At 35.7% G+C, this 12,794-nt stretch overlaps 1 pseudogene; it reads left to right on the top strand.

Annotated features, from left to right (window-relative positions):
• The first annotated feature begins 386 nt into the window (after positions 1–386).
• On the top strand, positions 387–5,327 carry LOC132038227 (receptor kinase-like protein Xa21; annotated as a pseudogene).
• The last annotated feature ends 7,467 nt before the right edge of the window (positions 5,328–12,794 follow it).

Raw genomic sequence — 12,794 nt, 5'->3', positions numbered from 1 at the left:
GACATCCTTCCACCTGCCAGTATTTTATCCTGCAGCTCCGGAGGAAAACATTCTTTCTTTTCCCACTTTGAAAGAAATTCAAGGTCATGGGAAATATTATATTGATAATCCATGATTTGTTTCTTGGGTTTCTTCACATGAAAATAATTTATGTTATTTTCTGTTGTAGTCCACATATGAATCTTCAACCAACGATTCTTTTTGCATATTTATAATTTTTGTATCTAAAAATTCATTTTCGAAATGATGTTACAGTAGAAGTTTTAGTTATCTGAAGAAAATAAACCCACCAACTTTTATTGCAGGCATCACTATTGATTTTGCAGCTACTGGTGGGTATCATACTCTATCGTGTTCTAACAGTAGAATTTGTTCGGTCAGTGCGGATGGAAAACAGAGAGGAGTTGAAAAGGGGAAGGAAGTCCAGTCCTTTGGATTTTACAGATGCCACGTGTCAGAAATCAAAGACAGTACTGAATGAAACTGGACCAAATGATACTGGAGGGGATCCAAACACTTTTGAGAGCATGAGTACAAGGAGATAATATTAGATTAATTGTAGGACTTATGTACATAAAATACCTACTTTGGCGGAAAGACCATGGATTCACGTGTCCCATAAATAAGGCTATAAATCCGCCCCTGTTCCTGAATCATCACTCCGGAAAAAGTTAGCAATGCAACTCCTAATTTGCTTCAATCACAGAAATGGTGTAAATAGGGATGGCTTGTAAAACTGCTTTAATAAGAAAACCTCTACCCCTATAAGACAATAATTTTCCTTGCCATTCTAGTAACGTTCCAGTGATCTTGCCCACTATATCACTAAACTATTCCACCTTTTCTCTTCCCAAGTAGATTGGACAGCCAAGATATTTAAAAGGGAACTTGATGTTGTTGAAGCCAATGATTTGGTTTAATTCCTCGATTCTATCAGCATTTAGTGTTTGGAGCAACCAAATAGCAAGATTTATTCTTGTTCACTAGTTGGCCAGAAATATGTTCACAGTCCTTCAGGGTACTTGGCATAAGAGCTAGGGAGTTGCCATTACCTGAGAAAAAAAGAAATGTCCAAATATTTGTGTGGACGTTAGACGATGATGTCATTGCGGAGGTATAGTAAACTCATGTTTTCACTTTGCACGATTATTGCTTGGAAATGAACGAACTGGTCTTTTCTTTCTCTCGGGCAGAATTTCTCCACCGCCTGGACTTTGCAAGTCAACTCTATAGTTAGAGGCGTGAATGCGTTGATAAGAAGACTCTGTTCCATTTTGGCAGCACAACCTACATACAGAATAATAAAATTGTAAGAACCCTCCAGACAAGGTCTGAGCACAACAACAAAAAACTGAAGAATCTGCAGGTAAAAACAACAGAAACTGCAGCTTAAAATGGGGGAAAAAACAGCAGCTAAAACCAGAAGAAACTGCAGCTTAAACCGCCAAAAATTAGCAGCTAAAAACAATGGAAATGCAGCTTAAAACACGACAAAACAGCAGTCAAACATTTCAGAATTTAAGCAAAAGAACTCTAAATAAACAATAAAAATTTCATATTTAAGCATACCTATTGCAATTTTGAACCAAGTCATAAGTTTGACAAGATATAAAGAGAATCGGATGCCATATTATAACCCCAAAAAGTTACACAAACCAAGTCATACTACGACATCGAACCCCCTGCGTCATCAAACTTTACAACCTTCATAAAACAAGCTTTACATTGCACTTTATTTAGTAATTACCAAAAAAAAAAAAAAAAAAAAAAAAGTTCCAACAGATTAGATGTTGGTAAAGGCATCCATTGGTTATATCAACAATAGCATGTAGTAGTTGGTGAACTTCTTTTTTCCAAGATAGTTTTCATATCCTGTTCAGAACCTATAGAAATAAAATTTATTTTCGATCTTCGCTGTATTCTATTCGACAATTACGTGCAAATCAAAAGCAGAAAACAAGCAATTACAACAGAGAGAAGGGAAATTGTGTATCTCAAAGCATAACCAAAAGAATAGCCCGGGGAGTGAAGTGTAGTGCACATATCAGTGCCAATCCCTTGTAGAAACAGAAACTTTAAAAACACACTCTAATAGCATTTAAGAGCGTCCAAAAAAGATTACTAGTTTCTTCTTTTGGGCAATTTCTCAAACACCTCCAACGCAAGTGCGGATGCAGCTAACAAACACAAATTCATTCTTACTGCACTTTCCGAAAGACTTAATGAACGCTTGTATTGTATCTAATTAATTCCACAAAAAATTAATTACAAATGAATTGCAGGGATAATTCCACAAGAATTCGAAAATCTTGTTAATTTGGTGAAGTTAGGGGTGGAGAGAAACCAGATTACCGGAATCTTCATATTCAATATATCCTCACTGCAACTTCTTACACTTTTGGGGAAAAATCTCAAGGGATCCTTACCACGGGAGATTAGCAACTTAACTAAGATGTAGGTTCTAGATCTTGAACAAAACAGGTTTACCGGTACGTATTCAACAGGGTAGCCAAAAAAAAAAAAAAAATTTGTACTAGATTGAACTAACAAGTTAAACTCATTAGCATTAATCCTTATTTCTTCATGTGTTGCCAGGTGAAATACCCACAGAGATAATCAATCTTGTTGAGTTGGAGAAATTAGCTCTAGGGGTTAATAATTTTAGTAGTTCACTTCCAGTGGAGATATTCAACATATCAGGACTGAGAATAATTTCTCTTATAGACAATAATCTATCAGGAACTCTACCATCAAGCATAGGTTCTGTCTTACCCAACATAGAAATTCTTTATTTGAGCAGCTTAACCAATCTTGTTGGGACTATACCTCATTCTATTTCCAATTGTTCAAAACTTACTAATCTAGATCTTTCATCCAACAAACTCACAGGCTTGATTCCCAATTCTCTTGGATATTTGACTCGTCTCTAGGTCCTAAGCTTGGAGAGAAACAATCTAACCAGCGACTCATCATTAAGCATCCTAACTTCCTTAACCAGTTGCAGAAATTTAATAGAACTTTCTCTTGGTTTGAACCCTCTAAATCGTATGCTTCCAGTCTTTGTAGGGAACTTCTCCACATCTCTTCTAAAGTTTTATGCCCAAAGTTGCAAAATCAACGGACGAATTCCAAATGAAGTTAGAAACTTAGGCAGCTTATCAATCCTTGATATTTCTGGAAACAATTTGGTTGGATCGATTCCCACATCAATTGGCAACTTGACAAACCTTTAGGTCTTGAACTTGAATGAAAACACTCTTACAGGATTTATTGGAGAGAGTCTATGTAAATTGCAAAGATTGGGTAACATTTACTTTGGTCAAAATCAACTTTTAGGATCTCTTCCGAATTGTTTAGGGAACGTTACTTCCCATAGAGAGATACATCTGGGTTCCAATAAATTGAGTTCCAATATACCAACAAGCATATGGAATCTTAAAGATCTATTGGTTCTTGACTTATTGTCAAACAATATGGGTGGTTCTTTACCGCCAGAAATTGGAAATCTAAAGGTTGTGGCACAGATGGATCTGTCAATGAATCAATTTTCAAATGGAATTCCTAGAGAAATTGGAGGATTACAAAATCTAGAGCAACTTTCTTTGAGACACAATAAGTTGCAAGGATATATACTTGCCGCAATGAGCAACATGGTAGGTTTGGAGTTCCTAGACCTTTCTCATAATAATATATCGGGAATCATTTCCAAATCTCTGGAGAAACTTCAAAACCTCGAGTATTTCAATGTTTCTTTCAACAAATTGTATGGTGAAGTACCCTCGAGCGGCCCTTTCAAGAACCTTTCGAGTCAGTTTTTCATCTACAATGAAGCATTGTGTGGTCCTTCAAGATTTAGTGTCCCGCCATGCCCCATTGCATCAAAGCACAAATCAAATAGGAAAAAATTGCTAGTTCTATTTATTTTATTAGGAATTGCACTTGTATTTGTTCCTATCACATTTGTGTCTGTATGGATAAGGTATAGAAGAGGTAAAAGAGCTCCTCAAAAAGTTGATTCATTGTCTATCTCAACAAGAGGAAGAATTTCATACTATGAGCTGCACAAGCAACTGATGCGCTTAGCGAGAGTAATTTGATTGGTTCTGGAAGTTTTGGCTCTGTCTACAAAGGCATTCTAAGAAGTGGGGCTCCTATTGCAGTTAAAGTGTTCAATCTGCAATTGGAAGCGGCATTCAAGAGTTTTGACACAGAATGTGAAGTTTTACGCAGTCTTCGCCATAGAAATCTCATAAAAGTCATCACTAGTCGTTCCAACCTTGATTTTAAAGCTTTAGTGCTTGAGTATATGCCTAATGAGAGTCTTGAGAAATGCTTGTATTCGCATAACTACTTCTTAGACATCATGCAGAGATTAAGCATAATGATAGATGTGGCTTGTACGTTGGACTATCTCCACCATGGGTGCTCGCTGCCGTGATTCATAGTGATTTGAAGCCTAGTAACGTCTTGTTGGATGAGGATATGGTTGCCCATCTAAGCGACTTTGGTATTTCACAACTACTTGGTGAAGATGAGATTGATTTATACACTAAAACATTAGCAACGTTGGGTTATATTGCACCGGTATGTCTCTCTTGATTATGCTTTGAACATTGATACTCTCTTCTTCTTTTTTTTCACCAAGAATTACATCTTTAAACTAATTGTTTGATCGTAGATTATGGACTGGAAGGATTGGTGTCAACAAAATGTGATGTCTATAGTTTTAGAATCATGTTGATGGAAACATTTACAAGGAGAAAGCCTAGCGATGAAATGTTCGAGGGAGATCTTAGCTTGAAGCAATGGGTGAGTAATTCACTCCCGGAGGCAATAATGGATGTTGTAGAGCTAACTTGGTAACACCAAATGATAATTACTTGAAGTTAGATTGTGTGACATCGATCATGAAAGTGGCATTAGATTGTTGTGCTAAATCTCCAGCAAAAAGGACAAACATGAAAGATGTGGTAGGGAGGCTACAAAAGATCAAGATTCAACTTCTCGAATGTTGAAATTTTCTTGGAAACTCTTGTTCCAAATTACTTGTTTAGTTGCAAATGTTTGTTAAATTATTGTATTGACGTGAATAATGTATTTTATTTTAGCACTTTTGAAATCCTTATTACAATAAATCATAATATTTCCTCTTAAAATCAATGTTGCAAATTGGTGGATCACAACTAAGATAGGAAAATAGTTCTTTCTATTTCATGCTTTTTGGTGTCTTCTCTAAGTATTATTGTCTAGATCACGGATTTGCTTTATTCTCACTGTGGCACATTCTGACTGTACAGTTTGGCGCGACTCCTCTGGACAAGTCCTGAGTTGCGTTGTTTTGTTTAACTTTATTTTTCTTCGTATTTTAAATAAATCAAGCTTATGCAGAAGGGGCAATATACAACTACCAGGAACAATCTTTCCATAGTAACCTTTATGCACGAGTATTATTCGTTGGACCAACATCTTCCACTATGTTTTAGCATCTCCAAACATTTTTGTGAGGATGGAAACATTCAATAAAATATGGGGCATCTGGTATTTATCGATTTCACAGGAAATCTAATAGGCATTTTAGAGTAACTTCTCTTTATACTTAGAGAGTTTCATCAGCAAATAAATCTTTTTTTTTGTTTTATGAAGTAAGGTGTTTCATAGATAGGCATCAAGTAGATGCAGAATTACAAGAAACAAAAGGAATCACAGAGAGCACAAGCAATAGTTATTAGCTTCTTTACAATATGTCAAACTGGCACTAGAGAGCTAACAACGTCCAAAAAATGTTCAGTGCTAAATACAAGGTTTAGATTAACCCAACTAAACAGAAGAAATAGACAACTAGCTTTAAGAGAGTGGTTTGGAGTTGAAATCCGATCAAAACATCTACGGTTCCTTTCGGTCCATAAACTCCAAAAATAACTCCAGGGATCATCACCCAGACTTTCTTGATGGACTTATCAACTCTCCATGAATTCCAGCCTGCATGAGCCTCTTTCACATTTCAGGGCATGACCCATTGTAAGCCAAAAACACAGCAGAACATGTTCCATAGGTCCTTTGCCACTGCACAGTGAAGGAGCAGGTGATTGACTGTTTCTGGGCTATTCTGACACATATAGCACTTATCTTCCAGTTCGAGCCCTTTTTTGTTCAGATTATCTATTGTTAAACATGCTTCCTGGACGGCAATCCAGCAAAAGCAGATGATCTTGGTAGGCATTTTGGTCTTCCAAATAAGTTTCCAGGGCCAAAGCTCGGTGATCTGATTCTGGCAGCATATATGATGATAACAATCTTTCACAGTGAAAGAGTTATTTTTTCCCCATAACAATGTATCAACACATGTGTCATTCATGTTATATTTCTCCACATTAGCAAGTAGTTCAAGCATACTCCCTGTCTCCCAATCCTGCACGTCTCCTGAGCACTACACTCCAGCTATTGCCACATCTATTCCTGTGCAATTGTGGAGTTTTAGTCTCGAGCAATTTGAAACAGGCTTGGGTAGACTTCCATGAGCGGAATGTTACTTAGCCATCTGTCCCTCCAGAATTTAATATGTGAGCCATCCCCTGCTTTGAACCAGGCCTTCATAAAAAATTCGCTCCACAGCTTACTAATGTATTTCCAGGGACCAACCACACGGGGTAAATTGGAAGTATTTGTGCTCCATTTGTCCCTTCTTCCATGCTTAGCAGCAACAACTTCTTTCCAGAGGCTAGAGTCATTTGTACTAAACCTCCATAACCATTTCATGAGCATGCTTTTGTTGTGAGAGGCTAAATCTCTAATGCCCAATCCTCCCTTGTTCTTTGGCTGTATAACTTTTTCCCATTTGACGAGATGGAATCGGTGAGAATTGCTATTTCCTTTCCATAGAAAATCCCTCCTAATCTTGTCCAGCCGACCACGGATCTTGCTAGGAATAGGGAAAAGTGACATGTAGTATGTTGGTATGCTATCAAGCACTAAGACGGGTGTTTTTTTAATGATGTCTCAAAGTAGACTAAGCACCTATTTAATCAAGAAAGACAAATAACAAACTTTTCTCCACATGTTATCACACATTTATGCCATTTGGGAACCGGCAGAGAAAAATGTAATTGCAACACAACAAGAGTATCCTCCATTTTAAACCAACAATCAAAATCATGCATTATATGGACAGAAAATATAATCTCCCTGAATCATTCCGCGCACACATTTTAGAGTAACAGACATTAGAAACACAAACAATTTGTAGAAATTCATTGAGGCAAAACGTCGAACACTTTACGGGCAAGAAACAGAATATTTGGATCAACAAACAACTGCAATTTCAGTAATTGAATCCTTGAGAGGCATTACATATAGTGTATCTGAAACAACAACATTAAAGAATCGATTTCTTACCTGAGTGTGATGTCGTCAAATAAGTGCAATGTAAAAGCTTAACTGATGATTAAAAACACTTAAAAATGAAGCTCAAATGCAAGTCATATTTGGACTATTAGATAGGATCGAAAAGTATTTGGACTTTTCGTACTTGTTAGGAGATATTATGTTGTATTCCCTCTGCGCCAATTTATGTGATACATTTCGGATTTCGAGAGTCAAGTTTCTTTATTTTAATTGTGAATTCAGACATACAAATATTTAAAAATTTTTTTTTACATATTTAGAAACTACATAAAAGATACTATAAGTCACAATAATTAACAATTTAAAACATGTAAAGGGCATACGAATATTTAAAGCACAAATGCAAGTCGTGCCAAAATGGAGGTGGGGTAATGATAAGTCCACATTCTAATCTCAATTTGTACCATTATAAACATAGGAGGATTTTTTATTTAAGGATTCTGGATAATAATTGTTTTTGCTTATTCAGTTCTGAATATATTATTTTTTACCCCTTAAATAATTTTTTTAATACAACTATAGGGGTTTAAGTTTTAAGTTATTGGGTAGTGCCGAACTAGTAAGAAGCATTGTGGCTTCACCCTTGATTATAAATTTCACAAGATAAGCCTTATTCATCTTTTTCCTAGACTCTTTTTTATGCTCGTAAAGATTAATTTTCATTTGTCCATCCGAATATAGTATTGAAAAGTGCTTGTAATGATGTCTAATACGCTCGAACTCATGAATCATGTGATTATCAAGATTTTTATCAAAAGAGCTAGGGTCTAGTTGAAATAGCCAACGCAAGTCAGGGTCGAATCTCACAAGGAACAATATACTAAAGGGACTAGTTACTTATGGAATTATTACGTCCTATGCGATGTCAAACACTTTTAGTTCGGGAATAAAACAACACCTAACATAAAAATATAAACTAATTAACAAAACAAGTAAATGTGATCCATGGTGGTCACAGAAAAGAACCTACAAAAGTCAAGATTCAACTTCTTTCATGTTGAGAAAATTCCTAGAAACTATTGTAAGAATTATTGTCCGGATATCGAATTGGCTTTACTGATTTAATCTTGAGTCTGTCTAGATTTGATTGTACTCATGATGTCACATCCTAACTGTACATTTTGGCAAGAACCCTATGCAGAAGTCCACAGTTTTTTTCTTAAAAGTTAAATTTACTTTATATATTTCTAATAAATCAAGCTTTATGAAAACAATAGGAAACAGATGACACGCTTCAGTGCTCGCAATTCAACTATTAGGAACAACCTTCTACGAAAGAAAAACTATCGGGAATAATCTAACGCCTATATTTTTCTGGAATTAAAATTAACAAGAATACATCAATAATATCTGTAAAATCATTAAGCAAGAACATTAAGCATATTTTAATTTTAACCACAAATCTATTCCCTAAATTACCTAGATTAATGAACTGTCCATATTCAATCCTATTGCAATTAAAAAAAATATTTTTTTAATTAAATTCAAGATTCATACTTAATTGATGATCAAAGTCTCTGCCAGTGAACCGCAGTGGCTCGCAACGCTGCTGTATGTTTTCCTTGTCCAGATTTTCTCCTTTTTCCTTTCCAACTGCATCGTTTTGTTCCTAAATCATCAAATTAATATTCCATTAGCAAAAGATTAATACTTTAGCACAATTTGACATCTTTAGATATATGTAATTATGTATATACTCCCTCCCGTCCCATTTTGACCGTGACTTCGTTAACACACAGAAAATGAAGATACATTTGAAAACAAGTAGAAACCCTAGGTTTAATATGAGAGAGAAAACGGAAGAGAGAAGAAAGATATTTTCATCTGAGAATTAAATTGTGTTACATGCCCCAGTCTAGAATGTTCTCTCTCTATATATACAATTAGAACCCACAGCCGCTACCCTTCGGGTGCGCATATGATAACAAAAACTACTTATTTCTGATAAATAGGCTCATAAATTACAGTTTTTGCATCATTTTTCAAGTAGCATCAAAGTTTTGTTTGCAACATGCATAATACTGACCACCTCGATTTTATACACACATAAGACGCTATTCACAGTCATTTACAAAAAAAAAAAAAATTAAAACAGTTGGTGGAATCTGACATTGTTCTGTAATTTCAAGCTCAAAGTGGGCACTTGAACTGAATATTATAGAGGTTGGTCATGTAATTCGGAGAAGTTGTTACCTCGGGTCTAACATTCTGTGTAGCGTGCAATTCAGGCATTGAACCTCCCTTTTTGCTTTACTTCGCACAAGGTGCTTGCATTCTGAACACGTAAGCATGTAAAATAACGATACTTCGCCTTCAACAGTAATAGTTTGCACCTGTGAAATATATTGCAAAGAGACAATACAGTAAGAAGCTATTTCATGCCACAGTTCACTTGGCAACGGTAATAACTGGCATCGTAATAAAAAGAGATTTTTAATAAACGTAAGCACAAATTTACTTAGCCAAGTTGTGGAAGACATAGTGTTTAAAGTAAGCACAAATTTACTTAGCCAAGTTGTGAAAGACGTAGTGTTTATGACTTATATTTCTTTTCCACTTTACAAATTCATATGTTTAGCTTCCAAAACACAACAGTGATATATATTATCAGGTAAAATTTTAAACTACAGTGGGTAAGCATTTTTTGTTTATGAAAGAGGCATGAAAATTTGGCGTGATATCAACAGACGATATTTTTTTAGCTACTACAGTAAACTTCCATTTCTAAGTAAGCTACCATAAATTTGATGTTCCGATTCGTCTAAATACTTAGATAAATGAAACCTATTAAATTATAGATTCATATTGCTCAGTGTAAATCAACAAATAAGAGAACTTCATGTTATACTACGCATCTACTTGTTAGCTTTGAACTACTTAAACAATGCAAAACAAACAAAACGTAATATATACTTGAGAATAAATCATTTCTAGAGTAGCAGTTCTTTTCCAATTAGATATAGCAAGCACGTACAGGTACAGAAGGTCAGATCAAATATAGTAAATGGGTAGGATGCTCGTAACTCCAAACTATCAACATGCTCAAATCAGTTGCTCGATATGTTGGGGGCCGCAACGCAGTACAATAAAATAGCACAACCATGAATAACACATCTGCCGTTATAATCTCTGTGATAATCTCTGTGGATCAAATATGAAATTTAATATCCAATTTCACTACCATCAACAACGCACGTTGGAACGTGGGAATTAGAGATCTCATGAACCACTACTAAAAACTCTCACGAACCACTACTAAAAACTAACTTAACGTTTCACTCATGGTACCTCTTTGTGTTTTAGAGCCCGTTTGGATTGGCTTATAAGTTGGCTTATAAGCTGTTTTCATTTTTTTGAAAGTGTTTCTAGCCGCCTTTAAAGTCATTTTTCAAGTTTTTAAAATAAGCTCAAAAAAATAATTGGACCCATTTGACTTAAATTTTATCTAAAGCAAATTATAAGCTAAAAAATTTATAAGTTAAAAAAAATAAGTTGGACTACCCAACTTATTTTTTTTTTTATAAGTCGTAAACAAATTTTTATAGAAATAAGCCAATCCAAACGGGCTCTTATTTCACTCATGATACCTCATCTATTTTATTGCACTTATGGTACCTCATTTTTGTAATAAGAGGAAGCAGAGCTTGCAGATTCAATCTAAGTCACAACTTGGGTTCCTTGCCATATGGTACCAGCTCCAAAAATGTAAAAGTAGGCTTTATCATTCTAACGTTCTTTATAACACACTACAGATTATGACTTTAGGATTTCATTAACTTTTTAAGACTGCTAGCAAATCTGTTGTTATGACCGAATAGGTAGACATGTAGTTAAAAGGTCGACATTCAGTTCGGCAAGCAAGCTTTATTTAATTGGTGGCACGAAAACGTGAAGAACTAAAGGATAACTTACCAAATTCAACGCCTTGTGGTTGGTGTTCGAGATCCAGAAAAGAAATTGTATTTAGCCTTGTCACAATAGGTAATGTTGTCTCTTTGTCCTCGTTTTTTGGAACAGGCTCAAAAATAGTGAACCTATCGACGGCCCATTTAAACTTGTTGACCCCCTACTGAGTAAGCTTGGGGTTCTAACCTTCACAGTTGAAATCAGTTACGTGTCGAAAAGCTCGAACAGCTTGACATTTGCAACGTCATCACCATCCAATATAATGCAAACTTGCTATTCCTGCAGTTGAATAAAAATAGAAAATGTCCAAATATTTGTGTGGACGTTAGACGATGATGTTATTGCAGAGGTACAATAGTAGTAAAGTCATATTTTCACCTTGCACGATCAGTGCTTGGAAATGAATGAACTGGTCTTTTCTTTCTCTCGGGCGGAATTTCTCCACTGCCTGGACTTTGCTAGTCAACTCTATAGTTAGAGGCGTGAATGCGTTGATAAGAAGACTCTGTTCCATGTTGGTGCCACAACCTACATACAGAATAACAAAATTGTTAGAACCCTCCACAAGGTCAGAGCACAACAACTTAAAAATGAAGAATCTGCAGGTAAAAACAACAGAAACTGCAGCTAAAAACTGCATGAACTGCAGCTTAAAATGGGGGAGAAAAACAGCAGCTAAAACCAGAAGAAACTGCAGCTTAAACCGCCAAAAAATAGCAGCTAAAAAAAAAAAAATGCAGCTTAAAACACGACAAAACAGCAGTCAAACATTTCAGAATTTAAGCAAAAGAACTCTAGATAAACAATAAAAATTTCATAATTTAATCATACCTATTGCAATTTTGAACCAAGTCATAAGTTTGAGAAGATATAAAGAGAATCGGATGCCATATTATAACCCCAAAAAGTTACACAAACCAAGTCATACTACGACATCGAACCCCATGCGTCATCAAACTTTACAACCTTCAGAAAACAAGCTTTACATTGCACTTTATTTAGTAATTACCAAAAAAAAAAAAAAGTTCCAACAGATTAGATACAGCGAAGATCGAAAATACCCTATTTGAAGGGCAAAACTTAAAGACCACCAATTTGAAGGACAAAAATTAAAGACCATCCCAATGTCATATATTACTCCTTATATTGCCGGTCGTATCGGGATAACACCCGAGCCAATCAGACCTTTTGAAGTGTCCACTCCAGTTGGCGACCCCGTATTAGCCAGACAAGTGTATAGAAACTGTATAATTATAGTGTGCGGTCGATACACCGTAGCTGATTTGATTGAACTGGAAATGCTGGATTTCGACGTTATTATGGGCATGGACAGGTTAGCTTCTTGTTATGCAAATGTAGACCAGAGGCCAAGATGGTCCGATTTCAATTTCCCGAGAACCGGGCTATATAGAGTGGAAAGGTAACACTACATCCCCAAGAGTGCGTATTTATTTCTTATCTTAAGGCAAGGAAGATGATTGCCAAGG

The sequence above is a fragment of the Lycium ferocissimum genome, chromosome 11, assembly GCF_029784015.1.
Source record: "Lycium ferocissimum isolate CSIRO_LF1 chromosome 11, AGI_CSIRO_Lferr_CH_V1, whole genome shotgun sequence".
NCBI classification, from domain to species: domain Eukaryota; kingdom Viridiplantae; phylum Streptophyta; class Magnoliopsida; order Solanales; family Solanaceae; genus Lycium; species Lycium ferocissimum.
The sequence above is the reverse complement of the archived record's forward strand: the minus strand, read 5'-3'. Positions and strand labels throughout refer to the sequence as shown.